We start from the raw sequence: 9,974 nt of genomic DNA, 5'->3' as shown, positions 1-9,974 counted from the left end.
TTCTTTTGTGTAAATCCAAATAATATTGTCCTTCATACTGAATAGCTTTTTAAACATTGCTTGCAGTGCTTGTAAGCTGCTGACCAATTGTCCCAGAGTTTGTTTATCTAATAATGTCATTATTTTACCTTTATTTTTTAGAGATATTTTCACCATGTATTTTTTTCTTTCAGTATTTAAAAATCATCCGGTTTGCATGGTTTCTGAGGAAAAGTCAGAAGTCAGTCTTATCTTCATTTTTTATGTATTATATAATGTGTCTTTTTTTCCTCTGGCCAATTTAAATTTTTTTCTTTATAACTTGTTTTTAGCAATTTGGTTGTGATGTGTCTTGATATAGTTTCCTTCATATTAATTTTGCTTGGGATTCACTAAGCCTCTTTGATTTGTGGGTTTATAGATCACTTGTTTTTTTTTAATTTGGGGGTAAATTGGTCTTCATTTTTTTTCTGCATCTCTTCCTTCTTGGACTTTAATTATATTCATGTTAGGCCATTTCATGTTATCACAAAGTCACAAAGCTCTGTCCATTTTTTTCTCAATAGTTTTCTTCAATGTTTAGTCCACATAGTTTCTACAGCTATGGCTTCAATTTCCCTGGTATTCTTTTATATTTCTAAAGTACTGTTACTCTCATCCAGTGGATTTTTCAATTCAGATATTGCCTTTTCAGCTCTAGAATGTACATCCAGTTCTCTTACATATCTTTAATTTCACTCTTCATTGTGTTCATAATTTTACTCAAACTCTTGAATACATTTACAATAGCTTTTAAAGTCCTTTCTGATAATTCCATCATCTCTGTCATTTTTATGACTGTCCTTATTGAGTAATTTTCATTACAGCTATGGATCAATTTCTTGCTTCCTCACAAGTCTAACAATTTTTTGTTGAATACTAGATATTGTGATTTTTTGGTGTGTTGATCATTTGGATTTTGTTATCTTCCTTGAAAGAGTATTGTGGGATTTTGGCAGGTGGCTAAAATACTTGGAGATAAATTTGGTCCTTTTTAGGCTTGGTTTTTAAGTTTTGTTACAGAGGTGTAGAATAGCCTTAATCTATGGTTAGTTTAGTCCTACTTTTTTTTCTTTTTTCTTTTTTTTTCAGAGAAAGGAGAGAGAGAGCACAAGGGAAGGGGGAAGGGTAGAGGAAGAAGGAGAGAGAGAATCTTAAGCAGGCTCCATGCCCAGTGTGGACCCCAACCCTGGGCTCGATCTCACAACTCTGAGATTATGATCTGAGCTGAAATCAAGTCAGACACTCAACTGACTGGGCCATCCAGGTGTCCCTAGTCCTACTTCTAAGGTATGGTCTTCCTGAGGTCTTTACTGAATGTGCTAGGTGTTTAAAGAGGTCTGTATTTGAATGTTCTCAGCGTTGTGTGAGCTCCATGAATTGTGTTCTATGAATTGAACTAGAAGCTTATAGTTCCCTGATATTTATCTTTTCCCCAGTAATTGTAGTTTTTACTACCCCTGCCTTATGTATTCTCATTCTATGCATGCTCAGTTTAGTATTCAGGCACAGACTAAAGGGGAACCCATTCAAACTTTCAGAGCTTTTCTCTCCTCACTATTAGTCTACACCATAGACTTCAGCCTCCTCATTCTCCCAGAACTCTAATATCTGTCTCCTCATTTAACATGACCTACCTGTTGGGCTTGGGTTCCTCATCCCTATGCTGTAATCCAGAAAGTGCCCTGGCAGAAAGTTCTGGTGATCATAGGACTCTCCTATTTTGTTTCTCTTCTCTTAAGGATCACAGTCCTATACTACTGACTAATGTCTGAAAATAGTTGTCTCATAAATTTTGTTCTGTTTTCTAGTCACTTACAGTGGGAGGACAAGTCTGGTCCCAGTTCTGCCATGGAAGAAGTAGAACTATAATCTGTTTTTTCCTCTCATGGAACAATGATAGTTTACAGCTATGTTCCCACTTAAGGTAAAGGAAGAATGAGTGAATGAGTAAAACTAAGTATAGTAAAATAAATTGCCAATGGTATAATCAAAGCTTCTATAGGTTGGAGAAACTTTAAGTTCTCACTTTCAACAAGAATTCTTTAAGTTGTGTTGCCAGTTTAATTCAAGGTTCTTTCTTCCTCCCAGGTCAGGCATATTTTAGAAATTACCCCCTCACAATAGTTCTTTAATTGATCATTAACACCAATGGAATGCTACCTCAAGTAACTTTAGCTATCCTCTGTGATTTCCTCCAACATGAAGTTAGGAACACTGGGTATATTCCAAATGTGCCTTATTTCACTGAGGGACAAATAACAAGTTCCAGCTTGCTCCAATGATATTGGAATTAAGTCAGCCAACCATGTTTTCAAGGTCAGGTATGTTAATCTTTGTTTATGATTTCATAGGAAAAATAAAGTCTTTCTTTGTAAGATCTAAAAGTATAAGATTCTGTTTTTGAGATTATGGCCAATTTTCTCATTTGATTTGTATTGAGTGTTTGGATTTCTTTAACCATGGGGCCATGATGAATAGTTTGAATGGGTCTTACATATTTTTATGCATACTTTCAGATGGATCCCTCCACTTCAAGGCTTACATCATGCTAGATATTTTATCTGAGTAGAAAATTAACAATTGGGATAAATATAAAGGTGAGTCTCTTTCTTAAGTGTAAAAATCTCTAATTTGAGTCAGTTTATCTTATGTCTGGTGAGGACTACAGAAGATGTAAAGCAACTTCAAACAGAAAAGGTAAGTAAAGGAGACATAATTATTTTTGCTTGTTAATATTTATTCAACTGCCCGCAGCACTCCCAGTGCTGTGTTGAAGATACACTATAAGCAGAACTGTTAACCTGCAAAATGGGTGGATTTAGTTAGCAGAGAGGTTGCCAGGGTATAATATATCATGCTTTTCTATGAAAACATAGCAATCAAGGTGAATGTCAGAAATTCTGTGTAAGCCAGGAGGCTTGACCAAGAACAAAGAAAGAGGAGGGTAAGAGAAAGGCAGAGAGTGAATATGACTTGTATGCACTGAAGATGAGAAGATTTCTAGAATCTCGAAGAGTTATTAGCACTTCCATGTTCATCACAGCACTCACTATTCACAGTAGCCAAGATATGGGAACAGCCTCTGTGTTCTTTGGTAGATGAATGGATAAAGGAAATGTGGTTTATACATATAATGGAATATTATTGAGTCTCAAAGGTGAAGGAAATTCTGCAATACGTGACAACATGGATGGACCTTGAGGATGTTATATTCAGTGAAATAAGCCAGACACAGAAAGACAAATAGTTCATGATTTCACTTATATGAAGTATCTAAAGTAGTCAGTTTTGCAGGATGACAGAGGAGAATGCTGGTTACCAGAGACTACGGGGAGAACAGGGTGTTACTAATCAAGAAGCGTAAAGTTTCAGTTAACAAGATGAATGAGCTCTCGATTTCTCCTGTACAACTTTGTACCTATAGTCAACAACATTGTATTGTACAGTTAAAAATCAGTCGAGAGGGTAGATCTCGTGTTAAGTATTCTTATTACAATCTGAAAAAAAAAAGATGAGAGGATTTAGTTGTATTCATGATAAAGAGATCTTACAGGAATGTTAAAAAGACTTCAAAGCAAAAAAAAAAAAAAATTGTTTTTAAGTCCAGTCCTGTAATGACTTTCAGGTTTTCGGCACATGCCTCGTTCTTTGACTTTATGAATGGAAAAAGGTGGCAAGTATCCACTGGCTTAATCTAAGGTGTCAACAATCCCTCTCCAAAACTATTGAAATAAGAGGAGTGCCTACAATTACTAAAGATCTTCCGGTGATAAAAAGAAATTGCATAAACTTCTGGCTAATATATCAGAATGATTCAGCGTTTCACAAAAAATTTACTTCCATTGACTTTCCAGTTAGGTAAATTTTCAGGAATACTTTCTTCTCACACTTAGCTGAGTCAGTGGAAAAGCAACAACCGCTCATTCCCAAAGCAGTCATGGCTTCAGAAGGCTGGTCAGAGCCCTGCTTTTACTGTCTTCTTTATATCCATTTTCCCCTCTGAAAGCAAGACTGAGTGGATGACGAAGCCGGCGCAGAATTCTACCTGCTGGCAGACGTTTTTCTAAGCTCGGTTAGCAAGGGTGAGGCAGCTAGTGAGGCAAAGAGCATGCTCCAAACTCCTTGTAATTGAATTGTCTAATTCACTTGAAAGAATCCGTGCCTAATTTCTTGCTTATCAAGTATACTCTCTGGGGGACCTGATTAAGAAAGGAAAGAAATAGGATATTTTTTTTTTTTTAGAAATAGGATATTGAAGCCACTGCTACAGAACTTCTGTGTGAACATCTACCTAATAAAACCTGTTGAAGCCATGCCTATTAACCTTTAACTTCTAAGTTTATGTATATAGTAAACACTTAGCTATATGGGTCCTTTCAAGGATGGACTGGAATCTGGACCACCAAGGTTTTCTGGATAACTATGAATAAGCATCAAGCTTTTTAAAACTATTCTAAAAGGAGGGGATCCCTGGGTGGCTCAGTGGTTTAGCGCCTGCCTTCAGCCCAGGGTGTGATTCTGGAATTCCAGGATCGAGTCCCACATCAGGCTCCCTGCATGGAGCCTGCTTCTCCCTCTCCCTCTCCCTCTGCCTGTGTCTCTGCCTCTCGTTCTCTCTGTGTGTCTCATGAATAAATAAATAAATAAATAATCTTTAAAAAAAACTATTCTAAAAGGAAATAATTCTGAAATTTATTTTTCTTTTATAAGCAAAATTTATAGAATACAAATTTTCACAAATACCTAGTTGTTAAAAATTGCAGTCACAGTAATGAGCTGTAATGTGGTGATACCCTTAGGTATAGTGAGATGCTAGGACACATTTTCCCTATGATACTACCTCGTTCCAGACTCCTGTCCCTTTTAAGTTGTTGAGTTTTTTCCCCCCTTATATCATTTTGTTTGATTCTTTCCTCACAGATACGGTGTTAGTAGTCACTACTTCCTGTTATTAAGAAATTTTTTAATGCTTCTCTTAATTTGTTATTATTGGATATGGGCATAGATGATATATTGCCAGATTTCCTTTGCAGAGACTCTCCATGAATCAAGTTTGCTAGCTTTGGTGCATAGACTTGGTGGCATCTGTTTTGTCTGTTCAAAGGCATTTGTTATCATGATCTTTTCTGGAAAAGATAGGTAAGGTTGCTTAGAAGCTGATCTCTTGTCTATTGATGTTTTGTTACTATTTTATATAATTTTTTACACAGTGAAGAGTTAGTTTTCATACTATGAAACCAAATAGTAGATGCTGTGGTACAGTACCCCAAATGTCCCTTCAGGTAAGTTTCTCTCTGGGCACTGCCATCAGCCATGGGGAGCTGCATTGCCACAGGTTATGCTCCTTCCTGAGATACAGCTCACATCCAATGACCAATTTGTATGAATGTATATAGGTCCAGCCTTCTTACCTTGATTGAAGACAACTTTTAAAAGCCATCCCAGCTCCAGAACTTTCTGTGGGATTGGCTAAAGCCATTATTGCAGCTGAACCACAACTTAGTTTCTCTTGCCCAATCCTGCTCCCCTTCACTCTCTTCCAGGTGTTGATCTAGAGAGAATTCCCATTGAAACTTCTTCAAACAAATCTCCATCCCAGTCCCCATCTTAGGCAACCCAGCCTAACAAAGGCAGTAACGAGTTCCTCAGCCAATGGATAGTGTCATCCTTCACAGTTCTGACATGAACATTTACGCATTAGGTTAGTACCTCTATCATGTTCCTCTTCTGCTGCAATTTCTAGATTTCCATATTTTCTACAGAATTTCTTCTTTGAGTAGAGGCTTTGAAGTTTACCAGCTGAGGTCATGAAACTTAGGCTTGAAAAGATAGAGTATAAGCTAACATTTATTCAGATATTAACTTTTATTGAAGAAGTTTTACTTAGATCTTTGCTTACAGCCTATGAAGTATCCAGGCCTTTTTTTTTTTTTAATTCATGAGAGACAGAGAGAGAGAGAGAGGCTGAGACACAGGCAGAGGGAGAAGCAGGCTCCATACAGGGAGCCTGATGCAGGACTTGATCCAGGGACTCCAAGATCATGACCCAGGCCGAAGGGAGGCACTAAACTGCTGAGCCACCCAGGGATCCCCTATGCAGGCCTTTTCATGTTACAGTATTTTATTTCTTCAGTGTTACAAATGCTCATTTTGATCATCCTCTGTGTGTGCTTTATTCTTTTAAATCAAAATTTATGTTCCAGAATAAGCAAATATTTGTGAACATCTATTTTCCTACCATGGCCTTCTTTGAATTCCCTTGCTCTCATGTTCTGTCTGCTAGAACTTATACAAATGTTAAACATCTTCATCCTTGTCTTTGATATAAGGTCTCCATGCTACTATTGTGACGATCTAATCTAATAATCTAATCTAATAATCTCCATGCTGCATTTATTCTTTTATCGTTATTTTATTGAGGTACAGTTAATGATCCTATCAATTTTACCTGGTGATTTCTAGTCTTAAACTATTTAAATAGCCTGGTTAACCATCTTAAATGCAGGGATTTTAAAAAAATTGAGAAAATCCCAAGCACCCTAATGTAGTACAATTTTTAATTAAATTATGTATAAACAGCAACAAAAAGTATTGCTGATTAAAACCAGCATACACTAAACTAAGGTCACCTATCTCACAGAGTAACAGAATTGAAAGGGACCTCAGAGAAATAATCTAATTCAAGCACCTTACTCTATGGATGAAACCCAGAGAGAAGTGAATTCCCCAGTGTACAGCAACAAAAGGTGGAATCTAAAGCTAGATCTCTTAACTATTGATTGGTTCAGAAATCTTACTGCCTTATAACCACTGAATTCAATTTGCTTCTCTCCAAATCACTCCATGAACTCAGAGCATTTCCTTGACTCAATACTTTGGAGACCACAGTTATTTTAACTTCATTGCTCTTTAAACCTCAAGTGGGTTTTTGGTATGGCTGCTTCCTGATTCAGTTATGCAACTCATCAGCATAATTTAACCAATACAAGTTTGCTCCGGTGAGAAAATATTTAGGTACTTTCATCCATATTGGGTTATTTAAGAATAACCCAATAAGATCTTTTTATAAGTTCTACTTGAACCCAATGTGCTAAAGTAATTGTCAGAAAATGTATATGTTCCTTTTACAAAGGCCTCATATAATATGCTTTGTTGTGCGACATTTAGCTTCATCTATTGTAGGATGAAACTCTTATTCTGACCTAAAATACATGCAAATTGGTTCACTTCCATATACTTAGGCTTCATCTACAATAGATTGGTTAACTAAATAAGGAACAGATGAACAACCAGTTATACAAATATTCATCATAGAAAGGCATCAGGGTAAGTTTCAACTTGAATAGGAGTCTTAGAATTACTCTAGAAAGATAAGAATTATGCCAAAAGGAGGGAGCAGGGACTCTGATTTGGTTTTACAAATATTTTCCTTTCATATCTCTGGTCTTTGTCAATCTCTTCAGAGCCACCAAGGTAGACAGGCAATTGACAGTTTCTTGCAGTAAATTATTTTGCTTAGAAATCCTGCATAGCAGGTATTGCCTGACTTCGCTGGAAATGATAAACTAGCAATGTTGTTATTCGAGTTAGAAGGACCTGAAGGAGCATAAAGCTACCTGCTGTGTCGTCATGGTATCTGCTTAAGAGGATGATAAAGAACTTCATTTTAGGGAAGTGGAAGGCTTCTGCATGCATGAAGAACTGAATTCTCCAAAGCCTTCCATGTAGGTTAAACTACCTAGAGAGGAAGTCAGATCCAGTCTTGACCTCACATATAATTCCATTCTCTAGCAACATCTCCAAAGATACCATAGATCTACAAAGATTTCAGTTATAGAAATGTTTCTCAGGCCCCTGGCTTCTTATGAAGTTTTCTTACATGACTGGTGTGGGTGAATCTGGCCTTGCTTCTTATTTTTGTGAAGGGACCACACTGGAATGTACCACGTCCCTACTATGGGTTTGGTAGGGGCTAATAGCAATGGAACTGTGAGCATTTCAATATCATGCTGCCTCTCTGGAGCCAGACAGTCTCATTTACAAATCATGACCCTCCTTCCATACCAATCCCACCACCACCCCCAACAACAGCCTCCTGGCATTCTTTACCAGGCACTGAGATTCAGGCTGAGACCTGCTTCCTTACAAAGGACTTGTTTCCTTCCTATCTGGCATATTCCAGGTAGAAATCACGTTTCATAATGTTTTTCTCCTTTTGTTCTCAGATGTTCTAAGTCGGCTCCCTGCAGTGCATGTCAACATTAGAACACCTGGGGCAGAGCTGGCTCCCAGAACAACAGGAGAGACTTGCCAACAAGCTTGCTTAGGATTTCTCTGCAGTGGAAATTTTGGGACTGGGACCTGTTTGGAAATATCAGAGATAACTAGAGGTGGGGGTAACGCCAATGCTTCCTAGTAGAACAAGATAGAAAACCACATGGATCATTTCAAAGAAGCCACAGTTTGGATTGGATGCAAGAAGGAATGGTTTAGAAGAGGTCACAGGTCACTGCCCCTTTGTTATTGAGCATACTTTGGTTTTGTTTCCTCTGTCATGATTGGAAAAGGATCTGTTGCTAACCTTCTATCAAGTTGTTCTTGTATAACTTGAGGCCCAGCATCAACTCTTGAGAGGAGTGAAAAAGCTACTGAATGCAAGTAGAACATGGAGCCTCTCCATCACTCTATCATTTTTGTCTATCACTAAGTCTGTTGATTCATTGAAGTCCAAACTTTTGCTGGCACCACCTTGGCCTCTCACGGTCATCTCCACAAAATCTCCAAGTGAGTCAGATGAAATGGTAAAGAGTAAAGAGGTGTGTTTCTGGCTCCTCCACTCCAGACTCTGAGCAATGAACAACTCAAACAAAGTCTTTCAACCTGAAACTCTCAAGGGCAGGGTGTGGGGAGGTGTGCAGCATGGTTCATGTTCAGCAGGTTGAACATGTGTACTTTCAGTCCATTTAATAACTAACTCCCCAGCTGAGCTGCAGTCCGGCTTCCAATGCTTTTCATAGAAAATACCACTAAAACACCGATCTTCAAAACTTTTGTGTTTTATGGCCAGGAATAAAAGCTTACCTCTTTCCCTGCAGTGATTATCTTTCCCTGGTTGCTCATGTTCTAAAAAGTTTATTAATTAAATTTGGCTTCTCTGGTTGATTTTGTAGAAAGATTTTTTTCACACATTGAAGTCAAGCATCTGTACACATATTGGTTGACACTCTCTTGATAGCTAAGGATGCAAATGGAAAAGGCTTTTGCCTGTAAGCTGTCTTGTATGACTACAGAGCCCCACCATTCATGCAATTCTTCAAGTTCCATATAACTAGAAGGAGTTCTTTGCTAGCTAACAGAGAAGACATCACTCCTCTCATACCTCTATGGAATGTTGCTAGGTAAGAAATAAGAATTGTTCATCCAAAGCCTGGAAAGTCCAGTATTCTGCCTCTAATGGAGGACCAACAGATATATTTTTTTCCAGCAGATATTTTGTAAGAATCCTGGGTTGTTTTCCTTGATGTGAGGCTTAAAAATCTAGAAAAACATTATGAAATGTGATTTCTATCTACTTGGCAGGGAGGGATGGTGTGGTATTAGATTTAAACACACACACACACACACACACAACTCTGTGGAGACAAGTTTCAACCTGTATCTTGGAACCCCTGGTTCAATCCTAAGAGACAAAGGACATCAGACCTTGTAGAGAAAGGTATCAGAATGTGGACTTGAATCAGACTGCCCATATTCAGATACTGGCTCCTTTAGTTACCAAGTTAGGCAAGTTACTTATGTCTTTGTGCTTCAGTTACCCAATCTGTAAAATGGGGACAATAGTAGATCCTACTTCATAGAGTTGTTATGATAATTAAGATTTGTAAAGTACTGGGGTTCCTGGATGGCTCAGTCAGTAGAGCATGAGACTATTGATCTCGGGGATTGTGAGTTCA

At 37.9% G+C, this 9,974-nt stretch overlaps 1 long non-coding RNA gene across 3 annotated transcripts; it reads left to right on the top strand.

Moving 5' to 3' along the window:
- The first annotated feature begins 1,850 nt into the window (after nt 1–1,850).
- LOC144291162 (uncharacterized) lies at nt 1,851–9,183 on the top strand. 3 transcript variants are annotated; one of them, XR_013358500.1, is made up of 4 exons: nt 1,851–2,342; nt 2,538–2,618; nt 5,565–5,722; nt 8,247–9,183. It is a non-coding gene; the product is annotated as an uncharacterized LOC144291162 (long non-coding RNA). The 3 variants fall into 3 exon arrangements; XR_013358503.1 differs by lacking the exon at nt 5,565–5,722; XR_013358501.1 differs by lacking the exons at nt 2,538–2,618; nt 5,565–5,722.
- Nucleotides 9,184–9,974: the final 791 nt, after the last annotated feature.

Source organism: Canis aureus, chromosome 19 (assembly GCF_053574225.1).
Source record: "Canis aureus isolate CA01 chromosome 19, VMU_Caureus_v.1.0, whole genome shotgun sequence".
Taxonomy (NCBI): domain Eukaryota; kingdom Metazoa; phylum Chordata; class Mammalia; order Carnivora; family Canidae; genus Canis; species Canis aureus.
Note: the sequence above shows the minus strand (reverse complement) of the source record. Positions and strands in the feature narration are given on the sequence as shown.